General features: G+C 37.0%; 1 non-coding gene across 1 annotated transcript; it reads left to right on the plus strand.

Moving 5' to 3' along the window:
• Positions 1-958: 958 nt before the first annotated feature.
• On the plus strand, positions 959-1,065 carry LOC122085272. Its single transcript, XR_006142054.1, has one exon. It is a non-coding gene; the product is annotated as a small nucleolar RNA R71 (small nucleolar RNA).
• Positions 1,066-6,758: the final 5,693 nt, after the last annotated feature.

Consider the following 6,758-nt stretch of genomic DNA (forward strand, 5'->3'; position numbering starts at 1 on the left):
AGATGGGAAAGATTTAGGAATGCTCTATTGGTACTCTCTACCACTCCTAAGGGTATAAACAACATTACATTGGTTAGAGGGCCCTTGTTGGGTCTGACCTTGTACTATATTTAGAGGTGCATTAGTTGGTCCTTGTGAACTAATAGGCTGATGATGCCTAGGGTTAAGCTCTGCTTGATTGGGTAAAGTTCCTTCTCCCTCTCACGCATAATTAAGACAACTTAGGTAAGTTCTCTCGTAAGATTTTGATGGCTTTTCATGAGGAGGGCCATATTTTTTTTCAAGTCACTTATTCTACTTACCTCTCCAGTGTTGGTAAACCCAGGGGGTTGCTGATAAGATGATAGGAGAGAGGCCCTAGGGAAACTAGTATGAGGTTCTACATTTGACCTAGGAAAAGTATTTTGGGAAAAAGATTGTTGTGCAAAGGGAGGCCTTTGGGGTCCAGGTTGACCTTGATTATGGAAATTGGAAAGGCCCTGCTTGGGTGCCCTGATTGCAGGAGAAATTTGGGTGATTTCTCCATCCTAGATTGTAGATGTTACTATATGGATTATTCTGGTATAAGGCATTAACACTTTCATTAGAAGTGCCCCCAGAGGTGTTAGGGCATTCTTCTATGACATGTCCAGGGGACTGACACTAAGCACAAATCTTAACCAAATCAATTGATGATGGCTCTCTAGGAACAATAGCCTCAATCCTCTTGATTAGGCTATCCAAATGGACTTCCTTGGCTACTATCCCATCCACAAAATATCCTTTTCCTCCTGTGGTTCTTTCACTCTCTTGGGTTGATTCCCACTCACGGATTTTGTCAGCGAAGTCAAGTAAGAATTCCCATGCCTTTCCTTCATCTGTAAATGATGTGAATCCCTCAAGGCACATAGACTCTATCATTTGTTTAGTTGGGTAATCAATACCCTCATAAATTATTTGACATAAATGCCATAGGTTTAGGCCATGGTGAGGGTATTCTTGGAGTAGATCCTTAAATCTCTCCATAAGTCTGGAAAATGACTCACTAGGTTTTTACCTAAACTAAAGGATATCACTTCTAAGCTTATTGGTCATGTGAGTTGGGAAAAACTTCTTAAGGAAGACAATTGTGAACTGTTCCCATGAGGTTATGGAATTTGTGGGTAACCCAAACAACCACTTCTTAGCTTGGTCTTTCAATGCAAAAGTGATAAATCTAAGCTTAACAACATCATCAAAAAGCTGTTGGATCTTAATTAGAACACATACCTCTTCAAATTCCCTTAGAAATAGGTATGCATCCTCAGAGGTCAACCCATAGAAGTGGGGCAACATAGTGATGTATTGAGATTTGAGTTCAAAATTATTGCCCTGGGCTTGTGGTAGAACTATGCAGGAAGGTTGGGCTATTCTAACATGGTAGAATCTATCTTTTAGAGATTTAGGTGGGGGGTTTTGCTGTTGGTCTCCCATATTGAAGAGTTTTAAAAAGAACAAACGTATAGGGTCACTACTTGTTGGATCTCTTCTTTCGAACCGATTCTTAGTATTATGTACCCACCTAACACTCATGCAACAGAAAACTACCCACAACTAGAGTAAGACAAGCACAAAAGAATGGATAGCAAAACTTTTTTATTTTTTTATTTTTTTGGCTTTTTGGGAGCTTACCGGCAGGGATCCGAGGTTGCTAAGGTCAATTCCTGAGGTACTGCTACAAGGCGAAAGCTGTCTTTATCATACTGTGAGGCATGGCGACCTCCACCGATACAACTATTATTGCAAGTTGTTCTTCTCAGGAATTCAATAAAAGAAAAGAAAAAACAAAACAAAGCAAACAAAGCACTCCGATTTACCAAAAGAAAGCGAAAAATAATATGGAATTGTCTCCCCGGTAACAGTACCAAAAACTTGTTTGAGATTTTAAAATATAACCGCAAGTGTACGGATCAGTGTAGCTATGGGTCGAACACAGGGAGAGCAGCCACTTTATTTTTTTTTTCTTTTGATAATGCAAAAGTGAACGGATTAATGGTTGTGATCTTATTCTAATAACCGCCTTAAACATATGTATCTAAAATAACGTCATAACCATTCATCATCTAAGAATTTAAAGATGCAAGCCACGCAAATAAAATTAAATAAATAAATAACTAAAAATAAACAACCCACACAATTAAAAAAAATAATAAAGGAAAAAAATACTGAAATAAAAATAAAGTAAAATAAAGCTAGAGAGAGACTCACAAGTAGGTTTCTTCACATAGCCAGAGGGATGCATCATAATATGAGCTACCCTACTTGACCAGAGAGTCACTGTTACAAGAGTTACTCTACTTGGCTTTAGGGAAATGGAGACAATTAAAATAAAAGCAATAAATTAATGGTTCTATTGCTAAGAGGGGCAAAGCCAACACATACACTAGCCATGAACCTTGGGGGAAAAGAATATCAATAACGTAACGACTGAAATTAAAATCTTATATTAAGAAAGAAAGGGTAGTCAGAAGAGGGAATGAGAGGGGGAAGAGAAGACTACTGAAGGAGCCTACTTACTTGAACTTCAACCCTTGAACTGAAAACTTGATCGATTTGAGATACTACCAGTACTAAAAACTAGATCTGGAATAAACCAAATCTAAAATTTCTAGTATTAGAGAAAAAAAATCTGAAGAAAAGATAAATTAAACTTGAAAGACATGCTTCATAGCTTGTTCTTGTCACCTAGAACTAAGCCTAGAACTAGAAATTTAAAATTACAACTTCAATTGCTTAAACAATAAAAATAAAAAACTGAATAAAAAACAAAAGTGTTTGCATTAATTGAATAAAAAGAACTTACAAAAGTGTTTAAAACATAAACCTAGAACTAGAGCTAGAGAAAGAGATAGAACAACTAAAAAAAACCCTAGAAGAAGAATGAAGTGCCTCCTCCCCTTGTGTTAATTCTATTATATAGAGAATGGGGAGGGAAGCTAACAAATTTAGCCTTTAAAAAAAATATTTTTTTTATCTTGTTGATGAGGTGGAGGAGGGAGGAGATAGGGAATTGTAGGAAGTAGAGAATCTCCAACGATTTTGCTTCCTTTTTCTTTATTTTTTTTAATTTTTTTCTCTCTCTTCTTCAAACGTGGGCAGCATCTTGGACGATTTTTTTAATTATTTTTTTCTTTTTTTTCCCTTTCCTATTTTCTCCCTTTTTTTCTATTTTTCTCTTTAGTTCTTTATTTCTCTCTCCTCTTATGTAAGAAACCCTTTGGCCGACCTCTTTTGAGTGATGAGTAAGAGAGAGAAAATCTTCTAAAAAAACCTCAACAAAATGGTAGCTAAGAGGTTCGAACTTGAGACCTCCTAATAAGTAAGGGATTTTGCACACCACAACTCACTAACTACGTTAGGTAGTTGTTGTTAGTAAAAACAAATCTTCAATCACTTAAGGATGTGGTCCATTGATCCTTGTTGGCCTTTGAAATATTTCTTATACCTTTGGGACAACTGCAAACGGGTTGGTTCTACATCTCGGTTCAGTTTTGATCCATTATTCTTTTTCTGACCTAAAAATAATAATCACTTGTACGGGTGACCAAACGAATGTGTACTTGCAATTCAACACGTCCATCTTGCTCAGAATTTCATCATCTTCACAACCATGAAAAGAAATAGGACTTCTTTACGTGTAAAATTGGAGATATAGCGGCCGATGGTCCTTAGGCCTTGAAAATATAAAACCTGCAAAAAGGAAGTAAAACCCAAGGTAGCTCCATTCTAAATATGTAAAATGCATGTTTTACTACCCTAGATTTCACACAGAAATGTGCTCATCAGCGGGACAAGCCTTGCAAAAATCAAAAGCATCTCTAAAAAAAGTGGGCCAATAAAATTCGCATTGGAGAACCTTTGTGGTAGTCTTCTTAGGTCCAAAGTGTCCACCACATGCATGATCATAGGAAAAGATAAAAGTGAGTGTTGCACATGATCAGGCACACAATGTCTGATAATTTGGTCAGGGTAAACTTTAAAAAGATAGGGATCATCCCAAAAGAAATGCTTAACTTGGGAAAGGAAACGATACCTATCTTGGGTAGACTAGTGATCCGGAATCACACCTCAAACTAAGAAGTTGACAATACCAGCAAACCATGGTTCATTGGACACTACAAATAACTATTCATCTGAAAAATTATCGTTGATTGGAGAATCGACAACCAAGGGATTGGGAAGCCGGAATAAAGGGTCTGCAACTAGGTTTTCAACTCTTTTCTTGTCCCTAATTTTCAAATCAAACTCTTACAAAAGTAAAATCCATCTAATGAGATAGGCTTTGGCATCCTTCTTCTTAACTAGGTATCTAAGAGCGAAATGATCAGTGTACACCACCACATGTGACCCAACTAAGTAAGATCGAAACTTTTCTAGTGCAAACACAACAACTAAAAATTCTCTTTCAATGGTTGTATAGTTGAGTTGTGCATCATTTATGGTCCTACTAGCATAGTAAATGATAGTGGACAACTTATTAATCCTTTGACCCAAAATCGCTCCTATATCAAAATCAGAAGCATCACACATCAGTTCAAAAGGTTTAGTCCAAACAGGTGGTTAAATAATAGGTGCATTGGTTAACTCCTTCTTAAGTTGCTTGAAGGATTCTAGGCACTCTTTAGAAAACTCAAAAGTTTGATCTTTGGCGAGTAATGAAGTGAGAGGTCGGGCTAACTGACTAAAGTTCTTAATAAACCTTCTGTAGAAGCCCGCAGGCCCTAGAAAAAAGATCGGACTTCCTCAACAGATTGAGGAGGTGATAAATTATCAATTAAATCCACTATGACTTTATCTACCTTAATTCCCTCCTTGGACATTACATGGCCTAGAATAATACTAGATTTAACCATACACTGGCATTTCTCCCAATTCAACACCAAATTCTTAGATATGCACCTCTTTAAAACTAGGGAAAGATGGTGAAGACACTCAGAATAAGATTTCCCATGAATTGAAAAGTCATCCATAAATACTTCTAAGAATTTTTCAATCATGTCAGAAAAGATGCTCATCATGCATCGTTGGAACGTAGCAGGGGCATTGCAAAGCCCAAAAGGCATACGCCTATAATCAAATATTCCATATGAACATGTAAAAGTGGTCTTATGTTGATCCTCTAAAGTAATTGGGATCTGGTTATAACCAGAATATCCATCAAGAAAATAATAATATTCATGTCCCGTTAACCCCTCTAACATCTGGTCGATGAATGACAATAGGAAGTGGTCCTTCCAGGTTCTCACATTAAGTTTCCTATAGTCTATGCACACTCAACCCTGATTGGACACGGGTTGTAATCAGTTTGTTATTGGCATTGGGAACTACAATAACACCAAACTTCTTGGGCATTATATGAATTGGGCTTACCCATTGGCTATCAAATATAGGATAAATTATTCTATGATTTAAGCACTTTAGGATCTCTTTCTTAATGGCTTCCATCATCATTTTGTTAGCTCTTCTTTGAGGTCCCGAGGATGGTTTGGAATTCTCCATAAGATGTATATGATGTTATACAATAGAAGGACTTATACGCTTGATATCAGCCATGGTCCAACCTAAGGCTTCCTTATTGTCTTTTAACACTTTAAGTAACTCCTCTTCCTGGCTAGAAGTCAATTTGAAGAAATTATTACAGGAAGAGTTTGGTCAGGCCCTAGGAAAGCATACCTCAAATTAGATGGTAACTCCTTAAGATGTAACTTAGGGGACTCAACTATGGAAGGTTTGGGAATGGAATTGAAAAGGGGTCCTAAGGGCTCCATAGGTGTGTGAAGACTCAAGACTTCAAAAAAGAAATTTTCACTATCATCGTCGAACTCATCTATACACTCTTAGAATTCTGAATCAAAATCAATATCAAAGTTGGTAATTAAATCATTAGAAAAATCCAAAAAATCCTCGAGCATATTGATCTCTTCTTCTATATGTGGTCGCTTGCCTATCCTAAACATTTTAAATTCAACAGTTTTATTGTCAAAAGATAATCTCAGGAAACTATTCTGACAATTGATTAATGTATTACTGGCAACAAAGAATGGTCTTCCTAGAATTATTGAGATCTCATCCTTGGTTGAGAAGGGCTTGGTATCTAACAAACTGAAATCAACAGGGAAAATAAATTTCCCCACCTTTAGTAAGACATCCTCAACCATCCCTTTAGGAATCCTAATAGACCTATTTGCCAACTGAAGAGTAGTTCCAGTGGCTTTCAATTCTCCCAATCCTAATTGTTTATACACATGATAAGTCAAAAGATTCACACTTGTGCCAAGATCAAGTAAGGTATGCTCAATGCAGGTGTTGCCTATGACACAAGCTATGGTAGGGCTTCCTGGATCCTTATACTTGGCTACTATAGGCTGAGTAATTTTGGAACTAATGTTACCTGCCAAGAACGCCTTTTTGGGCACACTAGTGATACGTTTGTGAGTGCATAAATATTTCAGGACCTTTGCATAGGCGAGGATCCGGGATATGACATCCAAAAGAGGGATGTTCACTTCTACCATTTTGAAGACTTCTAAAATTTTATCTATGGAAGCAGTATTCTTTTTGTTTATCAAGCGATTAGGAAAGGGGACAGGGGGAACATGAGGACTGTTAGGGATTTTCTCTTTTTCAGAAGAATTATGTTTGGTTTCCTCAACCAAATCATATTTAGTTTTAAAAGAATCTTTAGGTTCATTAGCCGAACCTAGAGCAAGAGGCACACTTGTGTCCTCAACTGAATGAGA

Source organism: Macadamia integrifolia, chromosome 7 (genome assembly GCF_013358625.1).
Source record: "Macadamia integrifolia cultivar HAES 741 chromosome 7, SCU_Mint_v3, whole genome shotgun sequence".
In the NCBI taxonomy this organism is placed as follows: Eukaryota; Viridiplantae; Streptophyta; class Magnoliopsida; order Proteales; family Proteaceae; genus Macadamia; species Macadamia integrifolia.